General features: G+C 43.9%; 1 protein-coding gene across 2 annotated transcripts in view; it reads right to left on the bottom strand.

Annotated features, from left to right (window-relative positions):
* AK4 (adenylate kinase 4) overlaps positions 1–16730 on the bottom strand; it is a 70571-nt gene that overhangs the window by 40562 nt on the left and 13279 nt on the right. The gene's annotated exons all lie outside the window — the stretch shown is intronic.

Here is a 16730-nt window from a genome sequence, read left to right as displayed (position 1 = left end):
AGTCTGCTAGCATCCAATCATAATTTATAAATATCCAAATGGTCACTAAAAATCTCAGTGATAACACTGCCTGCGCAGAGATAATAATAATATAATAAATTTTATTTTTATAGCGCCGACATATTCCGCAGCACTTTACATTTCAGAGGGGATTTGTACAGACAATAGACATTACAGCATAACAATAATCACATACAGTAGATTATAACAAATACCAAGAGGAAAGAGAGCCCTGCTCGCAAGCTTACAGTCTATGAGGAAAGAGGTAGACACGAAAGGTGGGTGGTAACAGTTGCCCTGATTGTATGGACCAGCCATAGTGTTAAGTGTGTAACAGTACAGACAGAGGGATAATGGATGCATAAAGCATGTGGCAACATGATGCGGGAAATCTGGTTATGGTAAAACTTTTGGCTGTGCCACACAGGGATAGATTAGATTAATGTGTTGAGGCAATAGGCCAATCTGAATAAATGAGTTTTCAGGGCACGCTTAAAATTGTGGGGATTGGGGACTAATCGTATTGACCTGGGAAGTGCATTCCAAAGAATTGGTGCGGCACGTGTAAAGTCTTGGAGACAGGAGTGGGAGGTTCTGACTATTGAGGATACTAACCTCAGATCATCAGCAGAACGGAGGGCGCGGGTAGGGTGGTATACTGAAACAAGGGAGGAGATGTAGGGTGGTGCTGAGCCATGGAGGGCTTTGTGGGTGAGGGTAATAAGTTTATACTGAATTCTGGAGTGGATGGGTAGCCAGTGTAATGACTGGCACAAGGTAGAGGCATCGGTGTAACGATTGGTGAGGAATATGATCCTGGCTGCAGCATTCAAGACAGATTGGAGAGGAGAGAGTTTGAGACCGATTAGAAGAGAGTTACAATAGTCGAGACGAGAATGAATAAGAGAAACAGTAAGAGTTTTTGCAGAGCCAAAAGTAAGAAAAGGTCGAATTCTAGAAATGTTTTTGAGGTGCAGATGACAAGAGCGAGCCAGTGATCGAATGTGGGGGGCAAAGGAAAGCTCAGAATCAAGTATGACCCCAAGACAGCGGGTCTGTTGCTGGGGAGTAAGGCTGAGTTCACACGTGGCGTTTTTTTCGCGTTTCCGCGGCGGTTTTAACCGCGCGATTATGCCGCGAAAAATAAGCATCCCTTGCATTCCTATGGGATTCCGCAATGCTGTGCTAATGCTGCGGTTTTTACCACGGCGGAATCGCTTCGCGGTAAAAACCGCAGCAAGCTCATTAATTTGCGGAATCGCGGCGATCCCGCACCCATAGGAATGCATTGTTCCGCTTATTTCCCGCATGTGGCTGTGCACACCATGCGGAAAGTAAGCAGAACAATTGCGGATGGTACCCATGGTACGGAGGAGAGAAGACTGTCCTCCGGGCTTTGGGTACCATATCCCTGTAAAAAATAGAATTTAAAATAAAAAATATTTTGTTATTCTCACCCTCCGACGTCCCGCGCAGCCTTCCCGCTTCTCTTCACGCTCTCGTTCCCAGTAGTCCTTTGCAAAAATGCTCGCGATGACGTCCCTTCTCGCGGGATAGCGAAGTCTCGCGGTCATTCGCGCGACGTCATCGCGAATTACCGCGAGACATCGCGATCCCGTGAGAACTGACGTCATCGCGGGCATTTTCGCAAAGGATTACTGGGAACGGATGCGTGGGACGTCGGAGGGTGAGAATAACACCGTTTTTTATTTTTTTTTTTACATTCTATCTTTTACTACTGATGCCACATAGGCGGCCTCAGTAGTAAAAAGTTAGTCACACTCGTCAAACACTATGTTTGACGAGTGTGACCAACCTGTCAATCAGTTCTCCAAGCGATGCTACAGATCACTTGGAAAACGCTAGCATTTTGCAAGCTAAATACAGGTTCAGTTTCAGATATAGTGAGGACATGATATTAGACACAGCGTTTAGACAATCGCCGGTGTTTTCTAGAAAGGCTGGCGTGATGTCAGGAGAAGAAGCGTATAATTGGGTGTCATCAACATAGAGATGGTACTGGAAACCAAATCTACTGATTGTTTGACCAATAGGGGCAGTGTACAAGGAGAAGAGGAGGGGGCCTAGAACCGATCCTTGGGGGACCCCAACAGTAAGGGGAAGGTGAGAGGAGGAGGAAACGGCAAAAGATACAGTAAAGGAGCGGTCGGAGAGATAGGAGGAGAACTAGGAGAGAACAGTGTCCTTGAGGCCAATGGAACGGAGCATAGTGAGGAGGAGCTGATGATCCACAGTGTCGAATGCTGCAGAGAGATCCAAGAGAATTAGCATGGAGTAATGACCATTTGATTTAGCTGTTAACAGATCATTAGAAACTTTAGTGAGGGCAGTTTCAGTGGAGTGTAAAGAGCGGAAACCGGATTGGAGAGGGTCGAGAACAGAGTTTTCTGAGAGATAGCGGATAAGACGGGAGTGGACCAGGCGTTCCAGGAGTTTAGAGATGAAGGGAAGATTAGAGACAGGTCTATAGTTAGCGGCACAGTTTTGGTCGAGGGATAGTTTTTTAAGTAGTGGATGTATGATGGCATGCTTAAATGAGGGAAAAATACCAGAAGAGAGAGGTTAAATATTTTAGTTAGGTGAGGGGTGACAGCAGGGGAAAGGGACTGGAGGAGATGTGACGGAAATGGGTCACTGGTGCAAGTAGTTGGGCGAGAAGATGCAAGGAGCCTGCTTACTTCTTCTTCTGTGACTGGTTCAAAATCAGAGAATGAGCTAGATGCAGTGGGGGAGGGAGGAGAGTGCATGGTATGAGGTTATTGGGAGATAATTTCCTGTCGAATCTGGTCAATTTTTTCTTTGAAGTAACTGGCCAGATCGTCAGCTCGGAGCTCCGTAGTTGGGGCCTGTACTCTTGGATTGATGTTATGATTGAGTCACCGTAGGAGGCAGACACAAAAATAGAAGCTACGTCCAGAAAACCAGAGAAGTTGGCAACTATCAGGTTGCAGACCCCTGAACCTATCAACACAACTAGCAGTAGCCGTGGGGGGTTCCTACGATGCCCTAGACCCCTCGATCACAGCCAGAGCGCTAAATAGCCTAAAGACAGAAAAGGAAATCTAAACTGCCCCAGAGCAGACCCCAAAGTAAAAGGCAGCCCCCAACATATAATGGCGGTGAAGCAAGATGAAAAAACACTCACACAGATAGAAAGATAGGCTGAGCAAACGATGGGGCCCAAGCTAGCTAAACAGAACAGGAAAGGAAGGTTGCTGTCTGCAATCTGCCAAAACCCTATCAAAGACATAAGCCAACAAGCTGATATGAAAAAGACCCTGAAGCAGCTAGGCTTCAAAAACTAAATCAGCAATCAGGTATTTTCAGAAGACAGAGCTAAAGGAATTCAGCACACCCCAGCAGGGAATGGCAGAAATCCAGAAAAACAAAGCAAAACAAAGTCTAAGCACAAATGCAAAAGGCCGAGCAGAAAACTTAGCTTTAGAGGAGCAGGAATTCAGACTGGTCTCCAAGGATCCCACAGAGAAATCACCCGCAGGGCAGAAGGGCGTCGGCAGCCTTATATCCAGTCAGTAACTCCATTCAGCCAGTCATCATCAGACTCAGGTGTTTGATAATCAGGCTCACTACCTTTCTTTACCAGAAGAGGGAGTTCCTCGGGCCTCAGTAGTGAAGGGGAAAATGAACTCACAACAGATTGAGTAGAGAATGAAAAGTGTCAAAGAGACGTTTCGGGTTATTGGACAGTGAGGTGATGAGGGTGTTGAAATAGGTTTGTTTGGAGAGGTGAAGGGCAGTGTTGTATGTTCTAATCATAAACTTAAAATGGATGAAATCTTCGTGTAGATTGGATTTTCTCCACAGACGTTCAGCGCACCTGGAGCACCGCTGCAGGAAACGTGTTTGCACCGTGTGCCAGGGTTGTCGCCGTCTGTGTTGTGGTGTTCTATTTATAGGGGGTGCAAATTCATCCAGGGCACTTTGAAGTGTTTCATTGTAATGCTTCAATGCAGAATCAGGACATGAGAGGGAGGAGATAGGGGCCAATGAAGAGTGCAAGTTCTTCATAAGTTTCTGGGTGTTAATGGCCTGTATGTTTCTATAAGTCTGGACAGTGGGGGTGACCTGAGCAGCCTGGCAGTTCTTTATAGAGAATGAAAGAAGATTGTGGTCAGAGAGCGGGAGAGGGGAGTTTGCAAAATCATCCACTGCACAAAGCCGAGAGAAGACCAAGTCGAGGGAGTTTCCGTCTTCATGCGTTGGAGAATTAGTAAGCTGCGAAAGGCCAAACGAGGTTAAAGACAAAAGGTGAGTAGCAGATGGTGAGAGGGGAAGTGCAATGGGGATGTTGAAATCTCCCATGATGAGGGTAGGGATGTCACAGGAGAGAAAATGTGGAAGCCAAGTGGCAAAATGATCTAGGAACTGATGGGAGGGGCCGGGAGGACGATATACCACCGCCACTCGCATGGAGAAGGGGGTGTAGAGTCTGACGGCATGGACCTCAAAAGAAGCGAAGACTAGTGAGGGTACTTGAGGGATAACCTGAAAGGTACATTTTGGTGATAGCAGCAGACCAACGCCTCCACCAGCTCTACTGTCTGATCTTGGGGTATGAGAGAAGTGTAGCCCCCCGTATGAAAGAGCAGCAGCAGCGGTAGTGTCTGACTGCTGGATCCAGGTTTCAGTAAGAGCCAGGAGGTTAAGAGAATTAGAAAGGAAAAAGTCATGGATGAAGGAGAGTTTGTTACACACTGAGCGAGAATTCCAAAGGGCACAAGAGAGACAGATGGCAGGCAGGGAATATTAATAAGATTAGAGGGGTTTCTAAGTGTAGCAGTCAGGGGGCAGGGCTGTGGAGTCGGTAAGCCAAACCTGCGACTCCGACTCCTCAATTTCCCTTACACCGACTCCAACTCCGACTCCACGACTCCGACTCCCACACATATTGCTTATATTTAAGTGAAAAATTTATTGTAGTACAATGTGAACCTCAGACATTTAATCATTTTTATGATCCAATAATCAAGATATTTAGATAGAACAGAATATATATTGGTGTACTACCCGGTTTTCATTCTTTTTGGTACAGATACGATATGGATAGACAGATATGGATATATAGATAGAGCAGATTTTTCTAATCTGCTTTTGCTATTGAAAACATTATCTATGAGCTCAAAAACCTTTCAGGTGATGCAGTTTTTTAAAAAGATGATCAGCTTTTGCAGCTGAAAAACGTATCCTCAAAAAACACAGGAAAAACGCTGTGTGTGAATGTAGCCTTAGATCAGGAATATAACAGCCATTTATAGGACATTTCATAACTTTCCCAAACTCCTATGAAAAAATATTCAGCACATCCTGCATTGAATTACTGTACCCAATTTATTATATATTTTAGGAGTCGAAGTCGGTCCATTTTATACCGACTCCAACTCCGACTCCACCAAAATGAGCACCGACTCCGACTCCACAGCCCTGTCAGGGGGTTTGACTTTTTATAACATGAGGGACCAGGGTTGGGAGCAATGTCTCCTGCGACTAGGAGAAGGAGGATAGAAAGAGTGAGCAGATGGTTAAGTGATTTATGAGAGCGTCTCTGATGTTGAATGGTGGGACTGACTGGATCTGTGCAATTTAACAACGTGAAAAGAGCGTGAGTGCTATACATAGGAGAGGAAAGAAGCGAGGGGCCAATATGGATGGAGTGTAGAGAGTTAATGCCAGGGCGGTGGATGTGTGTGAATGCAGCGGACAGGATTAAAATTACACAAATGCATATGGCATATATTTGTTGTACTCCTAATGTACAGGGAGTAGATGTATATAAATGTCTTCAGAGATGACTACAATGAAACCCAGTATCACTATGATAACAGTGCCTGCGCATAGATGTCCACTATGAAACCCAGTGTCACTATGACAACACTGCCTGTACATGGATGACCACTATGATACCCAGTCTGACTATGATAACACAGCCTGCGCATAATGACCACTATGAAACCCAGAATGACTATGAAAACACTGCCTGCGCACAGATGACCACGATGAAACCCAGTGTGACTATGATAACACTGCCTGCGCACAGATGACCACAATGAAACCCAGTGTGACTATGATAACACTGCCTGGGCATAATGACCACTATGAAACCCAGTGTGACTATGATAACACTGCCTGCGCACAGATGACCACGATGAAACCCAGTGTCACTATGATAACACTGCCTGCGCACAGATGACCACAATGAAACCCAGTGTCACTATGATAACACTGCCTGCGCATAAGGACCACTATGAAACCCAGTGTCACTATGATAACACTGCCTGTGCACAGATGACCACAATGAAACCCAGTGTCACTATGATAACACTGCCTGCGCACAGATGACCACGATGAAACCCAGTGTCACTATGATAACACTGCCTGCGCATAAGGACCACTATGAAACCCAATGTGACTATGATAACACTGCCTGCGCATAATGACCACTATGAAACCCAGTGTGACTATGATAACACTGCCTGCACATAATGACCACTATGAAACCCAGTGTGACTATGATAACACTGCCTGCGCACAGATGATAACACTGCCTGCGCATAGATGACCACAATGAAACCCAGTGTCACTATGATAACACTGCCTGGGCATAATGACCACTATGAAACCCATTGTGACTATGATAACACTGCCTGACACAGATGACCTGTAACTTAGTTTGGTAAATACTTTATTATGTAGCACACTGATAAGAGGAATGCAAGCGGAAACAAGCCACTCACTATCTGACGTATTTCAGATATTCGCCCAGGGGTAAAAGCAAGATAAAAAGAGAATGCTGCGTTAGCTGAAGTTTTCACACCGTTGACGCCCTAAATCCTTTACTTATTATTAAGGGTTTGCTCAATCTAGACAATTTATTTAAGGGAAAAAAATGACCAACTGGAAACTGCAGCTCCCATGCTGCCAGGCTGATAAGACCATTTGTTATGTGATGATGGGAAGGTGTCCAGAGAATGCTCCTTTTTTAATCACTTTTTTAGGTGTAATCTTCTATGTTGTTTACATTCTTAAAGGGATCATCCAGGATTATAACATGGCTGCAGAACCACACTAGTTCATGGGTTGTGTCTAATCTTGAGATTCTGTTTCACTGGAATCAATGAGCTGCAATACCACACACAGCCTGTGAACATGTGTGGTGCCGTTTCTGGAAAAAAAAAGCTGCCATTTTTTCTAATCCTTTACGATTTCGCTAATGTGCCTTTATAGGAAATGGAGCTTTATTTTCTGATCGAAAGCTCCAATCCATCAATTACTCCAAATATAGATTACATGAAGTGTAACGAGTTTTACTTGGCAAATGATCCTGTGTGCAGACATTGCCAATACATGTTATGGCGCCTCCTGATGTTTTTTCTTATTCCCTTTCACAGACCTTATGTGTCCTGTACCTGTGATCAGACAAGCTCAGTAGCTCAGCCCCATCACATGAACCCTCATGGATGTGTGTGTTGGACTGATCCCTACTATTGATCATGCCTAAAAATATATGTACAGAAGGTGGCATAAAATGGAATTAAAAGGGAATCCGTCAGCAGGTTATGCTAAGTAATCTGATAACAGCATGATGTAGGGACAAAGACCCTGATTCCAGCGATGTATCACTTACATCGCTGGAATCAGGGTCTTTGATAGGCCGGGGTCACACTAACCAACACAAAATACGGTCAGTATTTTACATGCGTAATACGGATGAATGGCCCCTAAATAGTGCTCCATATGTCATCCGTAAGCAAGGTGTGGTCGCGTATTTTGCGCATGTAAGCATCCGTATGTAATCCGTATGGCGAGATTTTCTCGCAGGCTTGCAAAATGGGCATATAATGGAGCCCTATGACAGGGTTTATAACAGAAACCAAAGAATAGATATAGACACATAGAATACATATATATATGCATTCTATGTGTCTATATCTATTCTTTCATTTCTTTATTAAACCTGTCAGTGTGAGTTTACTGTATAGCGCACTGAATTGCCGGCTTTGCTAAAAGACACCGGGTGCGTATTTCTCGCAGGTCACATGTGTGGTCCGTGTGTAATCCGTATTTTTTGCGCACCCATAGACTTGCATTGGCGTACTACGGGCGTAGTACACTGACAATCGCAGCATGCTGCGATTGGCATGGAGCGTAGAATACGGATGAGAAATATACGGCTGGTGCGAGGGACCCCATAGAGAATCATTGGTCCGTGTCTAATGCGTGCTTTTAGCGCCTCTCACTCGGCCGTATTCCTCGCCAGTGTGACCCCGGCTTTAGAATCAAAGTTTTCTCCCTTGCAGATTTAGCAAAGCTCAGATGTTGAGCCCTGTATAACCCCGCCCACAACACTGGCAGATGTCTGTGTATAACCCCGCCCACACCACTGGCAGATGTGTGTATAACCCCGCCCACACCACTGGCAGATGTGTGTATAACCCCGCCCACACCACTGGCAGATGTGTGTATAACCCCGCCCACACCACTGGCAGATGTGTGTATAACCCCGCCCACACCACTGGCAGATGTGTGTATAACCCCGCCCACACATCTGATTGGCAAATTTCTATGTACATTGTATAGTAACAGAAAGTTGCTAATCAGTACTGGGGGCGGGGTTGGACAAGGAGGCACAAGTCCAGGTAAGTGACACATCACTGTAATCAGGCTCTCTTCACCTACCTCATGGTGCTCTCAGATTACACAGCAAAAATCTGGTGACAGATTCCCTTTAATAGGAGGGGGCAGAATAACAAGTATGTAACAGCAAGGGGCGCCATAATAAGTATGTAACAGCAGAGGGCGCCATAACAAGTATGTAACGGCAGGGGGCGCCATAACAAGTATGTAACGGCAGGGGGCGCCATAACAAGTATGTAATGGCAGAAGGAGCGATAACAAGTATGTAACAGCAGAGGGCACCATAACAAGTATGTAAGAGCAGAGGGTAGTATGTAACAGCAGGGGGCGCCATAACAAGGATGTAACAGCAGAAGGTGCCATAACAAGTATGTAAAACAGCAGAGGGCGCCATAACAAGTATGTAACAGCAGGGGGTGCCATAACAAGTAGGTAACAGCAGAGGTCGCCATAACAAGTATGTAACAGGGGGCGCCATAACAAGTACTGTAAGCAACACCAGGGGGCATCATAACAAGTACGTAACACCAGGAGGTGCCATAATAAGTATGTAACAGCAGGGGGGTCCATAAGGGTATGTGCAGACGTTCAGTAATTGGCAGCGCTTTGGATGCAGCACATGTCCACTGCGTTCAAAGTGCTGCTGGCTTTTGTACGTAGGTGATTCCGCATGTGTTCACTGAACCGTGTGGAATCACTGCGTCCAATATATTGTATGGGTGATATTTATCTTGGAAAGACGCACCACATGTGCGTCTCTGCCGGTAATCCGTGGGCGTCGGTGCCCGCATAGGGGGCATGGTATTTCTTGAAATCCCATCCACTATGCTGTCACAGCTGGCCGCTGTGGGTGGGATGCTGCGGATGTACGCAACGTCCATCCTGTAGCGTTTACTGACTGTGGAAACATACCCTCAGAAGTATGAAATATTCAGGGGGTGCCATAACACATATGTAACACCAGGAGGCAACATAACAATTATGTAACACAAGGAGGCACCATAACAAGTATGTAACACCAGGGGGTGCCATTACATGTATGTAACAGGATAGGAAGTCATAACAATTATGTAACAGCAGGGGACATCGTAACAAATATGTTACAGCAGGAACATTTGTTTTAATAAATCCAGTTGAAAAATTGTTATATTTTGGGTGATCTAACATTGTTAATTAATCATTAATAATCTTAAAAGCCTCTTTAAGGATCAGACTATAAAGGAATTGTTTGTATTCGATAACCATGGAGACACAGGTGTTCAAAGAAACTGTACACACAAAATTCTTTTTTAATCAAGACTTAATACAACTGCAGAGTTTCAATAAAACAATGAGAGTGAATAGTGGCAGAGCCGGACGTACTGCAGCCTTTCAATATAATGAATGCACCCTGCGCTGCTTTCTGGTAGCGGCTATGGAAAGACGATAGATCTTGCAGAACAAGCGACAGATGGAGCAATAAGCAGAGCGGCCGGGATGTTATGCACAGCGTGAACACAATAGAATTAACAGAGGGAATCCTGCCAAATATCTCCCACTATCAAACCATCCACATAGAATACGTGTTAATATCATATAATGCACAGAGCTGACCGTCTCCACGTCATCGGAAAGCAGGGACTTGAAAGCCTCTTATATGAACATCAATCATTTGCTCATCTTCTATCTCCAGGACAGCTCTGCTCCACTGTTTCCCAGCTCCCTGCTTGCTGGGGGATGATTTACTCCTGAAGATTGATAATACGGACCAGCGGCAGAACTGTGGTCTGTACTGTGCGCCCTCTGATGCCGCTTTATGTGGCAGCTCTACCTCTGCAGCGCTGCTGCACTGAAGGTGGCTCGATCCAGTGACCCAGCAGAGCAGCGATTGTAAGCTTTAAAGCAAAGAGCTTGTCAATACAACTTGCTTGCCTAGGAAACCAGCCACCTCTGAAACACTGCAGACGTGGCCGGTAACAAACAACAAGCAGTTCTCTATATCATTTAAAAAGCCCTCTGTTCTGCAAAACAAAGGATTTTTAATTAGTGATACATTGTTTTTACAAGCGCTTAGCAATTTTAGATGAGATAACCGCTTTAAGAGCAAGATAGAAATTACAGTATTTAGGATTTTTCTAATAATTATCTCTAGAAAAAAAAAAATCATCCTTAGTATTTGGAAACCAAATATTTCTAAAAAAAAAAAAAATGACAATGGAAAACAAAAACACTGTCAATACCTCTCTGCTGTCACAGAATATTCTTGCTTACATACGTAGTTTCCAAATAGATACACCCAGTTCTCACAGCTTAGTTTGCTACAGTTGTGTCCAGTTCACATAAACATTTGTGATCTAAACACATCAGCAGCGGCTTTCTGTCACGATAGTTTGTTAGGCCTCATTCAGATGTCATTGTTTTTGACGTACAAGAAAAAGTAACCGAGTTTCATCAGATTTTCATCAATTTCAGCAGTTTTTTTCACTGATGAGAAAAAAAAAAAAGTTCTAAGTTCTTCCACCTTCTCCTATCAGTCAGTGAAAAACGCACGGCACACTGATGATTTTTTTCATGGACCCATACACTTTTATTATTGCCTAGTTTGATCCAACACTCGGGATCAGTATCGGACATGTTTCCCCAATTTTGCACATACCATTTGGTCCACAAAAAGTCTCTAATATCTGAACTGCCCCATAGACTGTCATAAGTACGAGTGATATCCATGAAAAAAATGGATAGTGCTCGTACGTGAAAAACTGAAGTGTGAATGAGCGTTTACAATGTTTGCCTGGACTGGATACAGTTGTAGCAAATGCTCAGCTGTGAGAAGCATCAGGTCTGAGGTTCTTCAAACTCCAGGATGTTCTCAATCTTCTGATTCCATTTGCAAAAATCTAAAAACGATAAACAAAAATATAAAGATCCAGATTCATCAAAACTGGAGTCGCCCGATTTATTAAGAAGAGCACGCCTTTTAATGACTCAGGAATGGCTGACAAGTGGCATGCATCTCCATGCGCCTCGCTACAAGTCTTACTCCAATCATGGACTGGAGTAAGATGTCTGGCATAAAGAACGCTGCAGCTCGTCAGGAATTAGACGCCATTTTGGCAGAGAAAGTGGCATGAAAATGGTTAAGATTTTTCATAGCGATTTATGCCAGAATTGTGATGTAATTAGTTTGATCAATCAAGGGACAATTTTTTTAATTTTGTTTTTAAAGTTGTCAGTAAAACCATTTCAGCATGTGTCCTATGGCACCCATAGTAATATCTCCACTCTGCCTTTGCCTTGATTTTGTACAGAATACGTAAAAAAAAAATAAAAAAAATTGTGCCATGTTTCACTGCACGCCGGATTTTGTAGGAATTCTCCCATAGAAACTCTGCTGCCGAGACAGAATGTAGTGCGGCATGGAGGCACATGGAGGGTCTATGCATCTTTTTAGATAAGTTTTATGTATGTATTGGCTTTGACAGTTTACACAGCCAAGGACCATTGTGACTTTCTAGAAGTGAGAACCCACAGGAGCCTTGAGAGGGACATCAAGGAGAAGACACAAAACCCATAAATTTCAATTACCGTAATAAAATAAAAATGTAAAATTTATACAGAGAATTATCCTGCAATAAAATGTGGAAAGTGAAGTGAGCGAGAAACGCTGTCTAGAATATGAAAAAATCTGATTCAGACCTTGTTCCTTATCTAAAGTGGAGACATAAAATTCTCCATACACTTCTGGTGACGGCACTGGCTCAGCTCCACCATCACCATTCACCTATAACTACATCAGCTCATAGAACGACCAACTTATGTATTATAAATGTTGCTTTCGGACACCACCTTTTAAGGAACGTTATGGGTCTCTTAGAGTGGGCTTGACAAAGGAATTAAAACAAAAACCCACAAAAATAGAGAATCTGCATGCTGCGCTCCACATCCCTCTGGCCCTGCACCAGGTATAACATTTCACTTCTGCCTGGAATGTTCCTTTGGACAGGTTGGCATTTCATCTTCTGCAGGAACGTCATAGGAAAAACCAGCATGTGCAGCATTGCAAGTGCCCTGACATTACGGTGCGAGCCACATGGTGCCTCATGCCTCAGAATTAACAACTTGAAGATTGTTTAGGACCACAAGGTTTCCTTGCTCTGCAATGAAGATACATTTTCTTTTATACCAGTGCCTGACAACTCAGCCGGGTTATATCTGGATTTAGATGCCACGTGCCAATGTAGAAACGTCGTCAGCAGGTGCTCTCAAGGTCACTGAGACGGGTGCTGTACGGCTCTAGAGCAGCTCCTCCATTGATATCCTTTTCCGCCACTGAATGTTTTATTTATCGAGCCTCCGATATTAGAGTTCGTGCACATGACGTCTTTTTGAGGTGGATTCCGCTTTATAAAGTGCATAAGTCATTCTATAAATAATTGACATGTGCCCTGTAATGTCACAGCGACCTGCAAAAAACACGACCAAACAGACTCCAAAGAGGACACTTCAAGAAAATCACCGTCGTTGTATTCCAGAAGAGCCGTCTTCTTCCAAAACGCAGCCTAGAAGAGACGTTGTGTGCACAGAGACTTACAGAGGCTCTTTATTCTTATCCAGACATGCACTTCCTGACAACAGTTAGAGCGAGGAAACAAAGTTGTCAAAGCGTGTCCATCTCTTATCTAATAAAAAGTGACAGGCTTTGCGTTGACTCCTTCGGTGCATTCACTGCTTGGCCATGTGGAACCAGTGATTTTAAAAAGGAGTAAGATCTGACAACGTATTTCCCACACTAAGGGCTCATTCACACGTCACTTTTTCATGTTCCTATCCGTTTTTCTAATGGATAGTGGTTGAATTTATTATAGTCTGTGGGGCTGTTCACTCGTCAGATTTTTTTCCTCAGATCGAGTGATTCGTAAAAAATCATAGCGACATGTCCAGTATCAATCCAGGTGACGGATCAAAATCTATTGGGTCAGTGAAAAAAAAACAAAAAACCGGACAGCACTCGGATGCCACTGACTCATAAGAGAAGGTGGAGAAACTTTATTTATCTCATGAGAGAAAAAAACTGACGAACATCTGATGAAACCCGGTGTTTTTTTCTTGTACTTGAAAAAAACTGTGTGAATGAGGCCTTAGGCTTTGTTCACATTTTTTGATCCGCAGACAAAAAAAAAAAAAAAAAAAAAATTTTTCTAGCCAAAATACTCTTTTTTAGGGTGGACCTTGGAGAAGTTTCGGAAGAGATTTTTCCTGGAGGTTTTTTTTTTTGACTTTTGATCGGACATTGCTGCCTAGCTCAAAGCAGATTCTATCAGGATTTGCGTCAAAGAAGTAACGTGCAGTTTCATTTATCAGGATCTCTTAGAAAACAAAAAACCCTGTTAATACCCCTCAGACAGCAAAGAAGATTTTTTTGTGGTGGGAAGCTGAAAGAGGCACCAAGTTCATTCATTCATGAATTATGTGCATCTTAATGCAGCGCAGCCTTCATCAGGACTGGTAAAATTGTAGAATTTTCCATTGTACGATGTTTGGGCTTTATTTACCTAAAATTAGAAAACGAAGTTCAAGAATGGCAGAGTCAGATATTATTTTGCAAAGTTGCAACCTTCCATGGACTGCCATAACTGCAAGTTAATCCATCCGGCACACTGCTGTAATATTCCACAAAGCACACGGCTTCTACCCATTGTGTCTCTGGAGTAAATCCAAAGTAAACCACTTCGCTGTCCCTTTCCGGAGCCGCAGTCATCAGACAGGCCGGCATCTCTCATCCTACAGGCTCAATGATTAATATAGATGGGCACGCTGCTTACAGGTTAACCTTCAGTCCTGCTGCCCGCTTCATTAACACCAGACACCCACCATGATCCTCGCGCCTGCTGGGCAACGGCTACGCTCGGCCACCTCCTGGAGAATCATACAGCTAATCGGGAAAAGAAATGCCATGTACCGCCAAGTGTCCAAGTCACTGGGTAATAGGCCCGAGGAAAGGTTAATCACTGAGAAAACTAGGTCAAAAAAACCCCAAGCTCCAAACAAGTCAATCACTGAGAGGACAACCAGTTTATAAGTTCTCATCCTCCATATAAACATATGTAAAAGAGCATTTACCCCTTAGCGAAAAAGGAAAATTGTAAATCGGCAGGAAAGGAGCTGAGCTGCAATATCAGAGATGACCTGTGGAGAAGGTGTGGTGCTGTCTAGGGAAGAAAGATGCTATTATTTGTGCCGACACATATTTCATAAAATTTACTGCACTCATAGCAATGGCATCCACAGTGCACCCATAGCAGTGACCGCAACAGTGCAGGGTGAAGGACACATGGACCATGATGTCCTCAGAGATCCTTCTACACTTCCAACTTTGGAAACTGTACTGATAATGCAGGACTGCCGTTATAGGTGCAGTTTCTGGTAGACGGCCATAGACTGAACGACTTGTAGGCATTACTAGGGGCAACTTTGGGGATGAAGGCCTTGGGAGAATTGCACAGTTTTCCCCCAACCCTTGAAGGCGGCTATGCTCATGGTAGTGACAGTCACAATGCCCCCATCAAACTGGCAGCCAGAGTGCCCTCTTAGAAGTGACAGTCATAGTATCCTACAACAGTGACATCTACAGTGCCCCTATAATAGTGACACATTGTACCCACTACAATCAGAATGTCCTCAAAAGAATGGCAGTTACAGTACCCCCAAAGAAATTACAAATGTTGCCTCCATAGCAGCAACGCTCACAGTGCACCCTTAAATGGGTATTCACAATAGGTGATGTCACAGCTCACCTCCTCCTCCTGTACAATGACTGACAATACCGCTATATACAGTAGATAACACAGGATCCACCATAAATTATGTTACAGCTCACCTCCTCCTGTACAATGACTGATAACACCTCTATATACAGTAGATAACACAGGATCCACCATTCACAATAGGTGATGTCACAGCTCACCTCCTCCTCCTGTACAATGATTGATAACCTCTATATACAGTAGATAACACAGGATCCACCATTCACAATAGGTGATGTCACAGCTCACCTCCTCCTATACAATGACTTATAACACCTCTATATACAGCAGATATGACAGTCAAGGCTGAATTATTTGGTCAATCAGTCCCAGTGGTTGGAACCCGCTCATCAACAAATTATTCCCTATCCCACGGATAGGTGACAATTTGTTTTACCTGGACAACCCCTTTACTATGCCCTTAGATAGCGGATATTCTCGCATACACATGTACATTCACTGTACATAGGTTTTCTCAAAAGGGAAAATAAAATGAATCACAACCATATAGTCTCGACATGCCAGATCCTTCTTTCTGCAAAATTTGGACAATTCTTATCTCTCCCATATAAAATACGAGAGGGTAATGGTCACCCAGTGTCGTAGCCCCTCATTTTAGGGATCAGTGGGGGATCTCAGTGCCTGGATACCAAGTGATGACTATACTGACACGAGAAGCCAGAATTGTACCAAACCCCTAGATGGTAAATCAGTCTAATGTTCCCATTCCCAAAATGCTGGGGAATGTGAAACATTTACTGTTCAGGGGTCTGAGAAAGCGGTCTGAGAACCCCAGTAATGGCAGCCATGCCAGATCTGGGCAAGACAAAGAAGTGTTTCAATAAAAACAACTTTTTTTTTTTTTATCTCCGAGCTTCCGTCCCTGTAGTTATTTCTTCTATAATAGGTTAATCCAGGCTAACACTCAGCTCTTATTCTCTGTAAGTCTTTTTGTAATGCCTGAACGTCCCAGCAGCTGCCGGCAGCCACATTGCCCATTCTGTGAAGCACAAGCCCTCCAGGTATAAGCTATGTGCCACACGTATGCCACTTGTTGACAGCAGATCCCTTTGGGACAATACACCCACAGCAGAAAGCCAGAGCGAACACAGCGATAATGAAGCAGTGAAGAGCATGTGCATTAACCTGCAGACAAGGCCGATATCTAAGCACAATTCATCTTCTCAATCAGGAAGAATGCAAAAAAATAACCCAAGGCTGCACATTGAAAACTGCGTGAACCTTAAAGCAGTCACCTTTCTGCGATGTTTTTGA

This window comes from Dendrobates tinctorius, unplaced genomic scaffold, assembly GCF_039654945.1.
Source record: "Dendrobates tinctorius isolate UK_male_01 unplaced genomic scaffold, ASM3965494v1 ptg000138l, whole genome shotgun sequence".
In the NCBI taxonomy this organism is placed as follows: domain Eukaryota; kingdom Metazoa; phylum Chordata; class Amphibia; order Anura; family Dendrobatidae; genus Dendrobates; species Dendrobates tinctorius.
Note: the sequence above shows the minus strand (reverse complement) of the source record. Positions and strands in the feature narration are given on the sequence as shown.